Source organism: Nannospalax galili, unplaced genomic scaffold (genome assembly GCF_000622305.1).
Source record: "Nannospalax galili isolate Female #2095 unplaced genomic scaffold, S.galili_v1.0 scaffold1938, whole genome shotgun sequence".
Lineage (NCBI taxonomy): Eukaryota > Metazoa > Chordata > Mammalia > Rodentia > Spalacidae > Nannospalax > Nannospalax galili.
The window spans coordinates 24538-33818 of record NW_008341479.1 but is presented as its reverse complement, the minus strand read 5'-3'; the positions used below and the strand labels follow the sequence as shown (position 1 = coordinate 33818).

General features: G+C 43.2%; 1 pseudogene; it reads left to right on the top strand.

The window, feature by feature from the left end:
• The first annotated feature begins 5554 nt into the window (after window positions 1–5554).
• On the top strand, window positions 5555–8363 carry LOC115071060 (annotated as a pseudogene).
• The last annotated feature ends 918 nt before the right edge of the window (window positions 8364–9281 follow it).

The window sequence follows — 9281 nt, the reverse complement described above, 5'->3', positions numbered from 1 at the left end:
TTTTTACCTTTTATGATACAGTTTATTCTCCTTGTTTCAAAGAAAATTACCTCAAATTCCACCCTCAATACAAGATATAAGCTGCTGTTTTATTATAGCTAAATAATAAATCATTTTCTATCCATCTATCCACCAACAGACAACTTGATTTATTATGAAAGTTAATAGCAGCAATAATATGTGAACATGAGTGAAAATATATACAAGACAAATTGAGAGGCGCATTACTTAAATATAACTTCCTCCCACAGCCCCAAAGCCTTTTGCAAACTAGGAGTTATAAGGAAAAGCAAGAAAGGAAGAGGAAAAGCCAGCATCTGGCAGGAAATGACTGGGACACAGAGGTTCACAGGGCTCTGCTCCCCACCCATGCTGCTGTGTGCACTTACTCTTTTGCTATCACAATGATATTAGTGATAAGAACCTTTTGTGCTGCATTGTATTTGCTAATCTTATTTATTCTTTGTTTCTTTCATATGCTTTGCATGATAAAAAGGCAAATGAACAACACGGGTTCAGAATGCCAGCATACGTTAGTTCAGCCTTCATCCCACGTATTGAAAACAAAAAAATCCAAAATAAGTGTTCTTTGAGGGTGTGCCCTGTGAAGGGACTGTGCCATAGTGCTTTAAAATATAGTGTCCCTATGGCTTTAAAGAATATGCTTGGTAAATTTAGCCAAACCTGGAACGTGTATGCCTGGAAACCTTTCGTCATGAGAAAGTTTATGCAAGGATGTTTGCTAAGGCGTTATCTCCGGAATGCCGGTATTTCCCTGGTTTCTCTGGAGACATTTTTATCTCTCAAGGCATATTATGGTGGTACTGTTATCCTGGTCATCATATTTTACTAAATTTCTATATTCTTTATTATTATTCACTGTTCTATATACATTCAGCTGTAGCTCTAATGAGTATGGGTATAAAACAGAGCTGCCTGTGCTTTGGGCACTTGTGTGTGGGTGAAGAAATAGGAGTAAGAAATAAAATCGCACAAGTCCCCTGGACGTTTCTCAGTTCTGTGATAGTCCATGACTGCCCTCGTGGCAGTCACACCCCTGATGCTGTGTGACAAGTGTAGATGCCCTGAAGTGTTCAGTTCTGAGGGATTGCATTTCAGACCAGGATATTCCAGGCTTGTGCCTCTCCAGAGTGCCTTCCTGCCTCTTGGCGAGCTTTTTATTAGGAAACTCACTGTATAAAATTCATACAAAGCTCAAACATGATTAATGCTTAAGCAGTGCAAAACATACAGGAATTTCATTATCACATTATTCAGGAGACGGCTTAGACTTACACAAGGTCATAGAGACTTACTTCAAGGTTAAAAATGAAGAATAAACTCCCTTAGTTTGTGTTTAGGAGCATACTTGCACAAAATGAGAATTGTAAGGCAGCACCATGCCCAGAATTCTGGGCAAGGGCCAGAGCTCAGAGGGAGCCTAAGGAAATGTGTTAACCCTAAAATACCAAGTGCCTTAGTCCCTAAGAGTCAAAAGAAGCAGCTACAGACAAGAAGGACATCTAATTTTGTAATGTTCTTCCACAAATCTGCCTGACAGTGGAGAAAATAGCAGACGCATCCAAATTGACACGTTCAGCATAAAACACCCCTCGATAAGCCTCCTACCATCAGAGCTTTGCTTACAAGTACAGCACAGCACACATGACCATGGGTGTCCTTCAAAACCTGCTTCAGACAGTGGTCTTCCCAGAGTTAAGACCTGTCCTCAGCACTACAACTGCTGGTCCAGGGGCGATGTGCAAGGAAATAAAGCACTCAACTATGAGGTGCTCAGCATCAAATGGGGATGGATATCCACCAGGTTCAGAAAGGAGCTAAAGTAGGTCCTCATACATGAATACATTCACCTGATAATCATGCCTCCGTTCCAACTGTATAAGTGGGTCATGGGAAGGAAACAGAGCCTCTATGAGAAATGGAGAGGGGAGAAAGGTTCACCCTCACATTCAGAATATAATGCCTCATGGGATGTCTTGGCCCAGAAGAATGAGTTAAGGATCCTGGGCACCCAACATGAATGGTCAAAACAGACGTAAGTGATTCTGGATGCCATCACCATGATAGGAGAGGAAAATACTAGGCTCTAACTATTGTGTTTATCTTTTCTTTTTTTCCATCTGTTTTTTGAAACAGGGTCTCCCTGTAGCCTGTCAGCCTGGAACTCACTATGTAGACCAGGCTGATCCTTGACCTCAGAGATCTGCCTGCCTCTATCTCCAGAGTGCTGAGACTAAAAGTGTGCACTGCCACCCCCAACTTAGGCTCTAGCTTTTTATGTCCCTTCATTGATGAATATGTATTAACATAGCACTATGAAATGTCCTTCACACTTTTAATCTCTTGGGGGCTATTGCCACCGAGGTGAAGGGATTCCTATGACTGAGACTCCCAGTCTCCATCTCATTAATTATGGTGCTCTAATTAATTTTTATTACATAATTAGCATGTAATTTTGGGCCTCATTTCAATGTCATGTTACAAATTGTTAGGAGATTTGACAAACAACTGATGTTCCCATCTCTAGTCAATTGAATCATCACATTGCAGTTCTGAAATCCAATCAGTATCAACAAGGACAACTCCTAGAGCCAAGTTTTCTTAAAACTGAACCATCTACAACCTGAGGACACAGCCATGTTACTCGTCTAGACACAGTGAGATGAGATCAGTGTGAACCCAAGGAGAATCCTCCCTACAGGGGAAGCTCAGGGCCAGCAGCAGAGAATAGGAGAGACCACGTTAGAAACTAGAAAGTTCAGAACTATGTAGGATGAGCACATGCATACCATGCTTCGTGCTGGTTTAATCTCAGAATCGCAGATTCCTCTGCCTGCCCAGGAACCACTCTAGAGATGCTTGGTGTCTCACTAAATTTTCCCCTTCCCACTCTCTGGGAGGCCGGCCCCCAGTCCCCGGGTCTCCCGGTCCTGACCCTGGTTAACAAAACCAACATCACACAGTTCTACTTGGGTTCTGCACAGTGTATGACTTCTGGGAGGGAGTGATTTACAAAGAAACGCTTCTCGTAACCCACAGGCCACGCAAACCTCACCCGTAGTCTCCACCAGCTTTTGCGCACCGCTGTCTCACCCCACGGTCCGATTGCCTCATCTCACCCTGCGGAGCCCAAGAGAAGGGCATGGCATCCATGCGTCCAGCCCGCCATTCCCCACTCCCCGGCTGCACGCCTCGCCCCCAGAGTCCAGTATGGCTGCCGCTCCACCCTCTTCCCAGGGTGCCCTGTGTCACCCACACTTGCACCGGTTGCCCACGCTTTTCCGAGGAATGGGGAGTTTTGGGCTGCGCTTGGCTATGTCGTATTCTCCCAGTCCTGCTTTGGGATCGATTCCCCAGGCTGGCGTCGTTTTCCTACGGAGCACCTGTTGTTCTTTTCCTGGTTTTCTTGCTATCAAAAGGGACGGTGCACATGAAAGGACTTTCCGTATCGCTCAACAAGTGTCTGCAATTCTGAGCCTGGTGACATCGAGTTCAGTAAAACAGCTCAGAAAATTTTCAATAATCTATAATCTTAATTTTTGCACAAGTAGAGGAGAACCACAGCTTCCCTGAATTGTTAGCTTCCAGAAACACAGATTGAACACAAATACACAGTTTCAGGCTTCTAATGCAAGGTGTCCCCGAACAGGGTAGAGTTGATCTTAATTTTTCATATAATCTATTTTTTCAATTTGTACTATGATAAAATTTAGTTTAAATTCCAAAGTCCTAAGTGAGGAATCCATGGACAGGGCTCTTGTGCACCTCAGCCTGGGGGAAATTCTGAGTCACCAGTGTGCATACCACCCCTGCCATCAACCACAGTTCATGTTTCAATTCTCATCAGCTATTACCAGAGACAACTTAGTTCCCAGTGTTTCCGTTTGTGTCTTTTTTTGGTGACTTTGTTGCTTACAATAACTCCCCCAAGATTACCCCTCTGGCACTCTGCTGCTGTTGAATATAAGGAGGCTATAGTACATCTTACGTGTGAATCAGAGCACTAGAAAGGAGAGCACAGCACACAGGTGCCCACCAGAACCTGCTTGGGATGGCTGCATCCCAGAGTTAGGAGCTGTCTACACCAAGACAACCTGCAGCCAAAAGATGATAAATAAAGGAACAAATGTCTCAAATACAAGGTTTCCAGGGCTGAAGCTTGTAGATGGGAATCCAGTCAGGTCATCAAAGACCCACAGAATGTTCTCACTCATGAGGATGCTTTCATGATAACCATGCCTCAGATCCATCTGTACAAGCTGGTCATGGGAAAAAGGGAAAGCCCATGTGAAGAATGAAGGGGAGAGGGTCATCCTCACCTCGAACAATCACTTGTGGAGCGTTAGACACAAAATACTGCTGTGAGGAGGAGCCATAGCCTCCAAGATGGTTAATTGGACTAGACACGAATGATTGTGAACAACACTAAATTCTGTCCCTATGAGCTCAGAGGGTAAAGCCGCACTCTAACTTTTCTTTTCTGTGCAGTGATGGCTTATATTATCAAAGCACTGTGAAGTGAAGAGCCCTCCACACTCTTGATCTTCATGGGATAAACATGTTGACAGGATTGCCGTATTTAAGTTCTTTACCTGTCCCTTCCTGCATTCATTCATGTTTCTTTCATTAATTTCAACAGTTAGCATAAAATTCAGAACCTCGATCCGTATTTTATAACTATTTACAAAGTATTGTCTTTCCCATCACTCATCAAATCATCACATGTTAGAATCTAGTTTTGTTGTGTGCTATAGGAAAGAGAAAGTGAGAAAAAGATGAGAGAGAGAGAGCACAAAAGAAGTTGGAACCTCCTCACCAAGTTGAGGGTCCCCTGAATGCACAGGTGTAGAGTTGGAGCCCATCAAGATGTGTCCCTCAGATATGCTCTCAGAGAAATGTGTGAAATCACGTGCATCAACTGGTAAGATGCTTCCCTCCCCCCAAGTTAGATTTTCTCTAAGAGTGACAAGAACAATATTGTTCTCCTGAAACCAAGAAAAGCAATTTAAAGCTGTCCCTTAAACATATTATCATATGACCAAGAGTCTGATGTATATGATACCACAGCAGTCCACCTTAATTCCTCCACTGTAATTTACAGAGATGTAGGGAGAATTTGGGACTATTTTAATCTGGTCTGCTTCCATCACCATGAATGTGGATGTATATAAGGACAGCAGTCCCCTTGATTTCCCCCAGTGCCTCACACATGACATACGTTAATTCCTATTTTTATGAATTAATACATAGTTGTATTAATTCACTAGAATTAATTAATTAATTGATTGATTAATTAATTAATTAGGACACAGGGTGTGAAACTGTCCCTGTGTTGTGAAGCTGTGGTGTGCGTTATCTCTATGCAGCAAATGTAAATCACCTTCACTTGGAGGGGACAATGGAGACCCTGGCTCTGCTCCCTCTTATCTTCCTCAAGGATCCTCCTCATGCAAAGCAACCTCCAGTTTTAGGCTAAAATCCCAGTCCTAGCTTAGGAGCCCCATTTCCTCCTCACAGGAACCTCCATCAAAGAATGTCTGTCCTGGGGCTGCTCCTCTGGCTGCTGGCTGCTCCCTGCTGTGAGTGTCTCTTGATTTCAGGACGGGTACCTGGGCATGTAAGAGATAGGATGCATGATTGATGGTGATTTTCCTTGTCCCCAGGTGTCCTGTCCCAGTTGCAGCTACAGGAGTCAGGTCCTGGCCTGGTGAAGCCTTTCCAGTCCCTGTCTCTAACATGTACTGTCTTTGGATTCTCTTTAACCAGCAAACATATGCACTGGGTCTGCCAACCAACAGAAAAGGGTGTGGAATGGATGGGTGTCATATGGAGTAGTTGGAAACACGCATTATGATACAGCTTTCATATCCAGAGTCAGTATCAGCAGAGATACCTCCAAAAGCCAGGTTTTCTTAAAGCTGAACAATGTGCAACCTGAGGACACAGCCATTTATTACTGTGTAAGAGAGGTACAGCAAGGGGACTACAGAGTGAGCCCTGACATCAACCTTCCTGCAGGAATTCTCTACACCGGCAGGGTATGACTAGGTCCTTCAGGGGCTTCTCAGACCAAACTGTCACTCCCTGGGACAGCAGAGGCCACCCCTATACCTATGAACCTAGGAATTTCAGCACTATGCTGCATGAGCTGATGTAGGAAAGGCCTCAGCTGGGTTGATGTTAGAATATGTGGTTTCTTCTTCCTGCACAGGAAATTCTCTCGAGACATTTTCCTGTGTCATGTTCTATAGAAATTGCCGTTTACTTACCTCCTATAACTAATACCATTTTCCTCCACATACATTAAATTTTTTAATGTAAGTTTTTATTATTTGAGAATATTTCATGAGTACACACTGTGTTTTAACCACATTTACCTTCCATTTCTCACTAGGAATCCTTCTGTATCCCATACCATCGCAGTTGCTTTCCCAAATTCAGGACATCTTTTTTATGCTTGCAGTGTTGGAAGCCAAGAGCCCAGCAGTAAATTCAACTTACAACATCCATATCAGTATTGCAGAAATAGCAGATCTTGCCAGGCTGGTTATTACTGCAGATCCAGGTCCCACAGCTGAATAAAACTGTTGATTGCCTTTCTCCCCACGGAGCCTGCACAGCACCTTCTTCACTCTGACAGCCAGGCAACAGGAAGTTTTCGTCATCTGGATTAGATTGGTTTTGTTCTGGTTTAGGCTTTGGTTCTGGCTTTTATTTTAGTGCTTGCAGCCAAGCCTGAGGATCTGAGTTTGATCCCTGGACTCCACATGGTCAAAGCAGAAAACTGATTTCCACAATGTTCCTCTGACCTAAACATGCACACTGGTACACACACGTGCGCGTGCACACACACACACACGAACATAAGTAAATGATTAAAATTAAGTTGATGTCATCAGTAGTTTTGAAAGAATTTGTGCTATTAAAGGTCTACTGAAAGAAAAAACCATGCACAGAGAAACTTTGCTAAAGTGCAATTTTAAGAGACTCCCTTTTAAAATAACGTGGATAAGAGATATGTGAGTTTGGCACATTTGACTCCAAGGGATGGTTGGAAAATTAGATGGAACTGTGTTAAGACATCATAAGCCCTGTGCTTAATGCACAGTGCCAGCACTGCACACAGTCATGAGCTGTGAGAATCCTAGGTGGTGTGGTGTAACTTCTGCACACTGCTGTGATGGACTCCCAAAAGCAGCTGGACTGTGGTCCAACACACTCCTTAAAGTTAGAAATACCATGTACATAGCAGTATCCAAATTGGCATCCAGATTATGATCACGTGATGGGGTTGAAATGTCTAAGAAAGGAGAAAACTGAACACTTCTGGGGAGCTTCAAACCTTTTCCTTCTGTCATAAAAGATTGTATGTCTCTGGAAAATATGGACCAGATGACCGATAAAACTAAGGTAAAAGTTCTGTGGAATTTTGAAGGACTAAATAGGCTTTATGCGAATGGTTGTACCTCCTTCAATAAAAGCTACTGTTAGGTTGATTTTGTGTCATCCTAGGAAACACTCATCCCATATCTAACACTGTAAAGCATAACTAGGTGGTCGTCTATCTACTAGTAGAAATGGAGAAGCTCAGCGGGAATCTGTAGATTGCTTGAACTTGCACAGGTTCTTAATGTGAAACAGTTGTGCATACCTGATAGAAAATGTAGGCTCTTCTCTTCAAATACTTACATTTTAGAAGCTAGAGGGCTGCAAAAGACAAGGGCTACACAGTGCTCTTTTTCATTTAGTAGAGAAGACAGGGAGCCATAGAGACTAATAGAGAAGACAGAGAGCCCTCAGTGTGGTGGGAAACCCAAAGACATCAGCAAGTCCCAGCAAGATGTCACAATGTCAGTGGTACAAAACCCAGCCAAGAAGAGTGACTTTAGGACCACTTTACAGTGAGTTCAGTCTTACAAAATTACCACTTTCAGTTTGCCTTCACGTACACAAAATATCCATTAATCCATTAATTTACTTTAATATTTTATTTGCTATTTTTATTTTATGTGTATGCGTGTATTGCCTGCATGTAGGTAAGTGCAATGCCCACAGAGGACAGAAGAGGCTGTAGGAGCCCCTGGAACTGGAGTTACGGACAGTTGTTAGCCGCCATGTGGGTGCTGGGATTCGAACCCGGGTCTTCTGCAAGAACAGTCACTTTTTTAAATCTCTGAGCCCTCTCTCCAGCCCCCATTAATATGTTTTAATTACAGCACAAATACTTTGAATCTCCAAGATTACTGTAAAAACATACTCAGACTTTCTTTGCTCTTGATCAGGGCATGAGTGTGATAATGTCCACTACTGAGCACAGACGGGCCAGGGGAGTTAACCAATAAGCAGAGCTCCTCTGTGGTCTGTGCTTCGGTTCCTGCCTCCAGGTTCCAGCTTTAGTTTCTGCTTGGAGACCCTCAATGATGAACTATGATCTGGGTGTGCAAGTCAAATTAATGTTTTCCTTACCATGCTGGGTTTAGTCAGAGTGTTTTCTCGTTGCAGTAGAAAATTAGAATAATATCGCCATTGCTCCTGGTTACCCTCAGTAACTGGGTGCTAAGATTTTTCCTGAAGAAACCACATATGTGAGTCATAGAACATGAAGAATGGAAGCTGGTGCAGACCCAGTCTTCCCTGCTGGCTCCCTTTCATAGTGCTAGAAGGACATATGGACCCTACAGAGGGGACATGCAATTAACATTGTTACACAGTGTAGACCTTATGAGCTTGTATTAGTTACTTTGCAGTTGCTGTGAGAAAAGATCATAACCAAGGCCACCTTTGGAAGAATACATTTATTTTGAATTATGGTTCCAGAGGGAGAGTTCATCATGGCACAGAGGCATGGCAGGAGGGAACCAGAGAGCTCACATCCTCAAGCACATGCAGTAAGGAGAGAGTTTACCTATGAACTCTCCAAGCCACCCCGTTGACATAGTTCTTCTAGTAAGGCCATACCTTCTAAACCTGCTCAAACAGTATCAACAATGGGAGACCAAGTGCTTAAATATGAGCCTATGAGGGACATTTCTCATTCAAACCAACACACAGCTATACCAGTGACCAATCTGGCATGATATAACCACTGATGCAATAGTGGCATAGATGTTACTGGAGTTACCGGACATTCTCACAAGATGGAAATCATGGATGGTACTGTCAAATGGACCAGCATCTGTGACTGGGTAGGTCACAGGCTCTAGGGGAGAACCTACTATTATCATTCTACTAAATGGAAAGAGTGTTAAACTGTCATTATC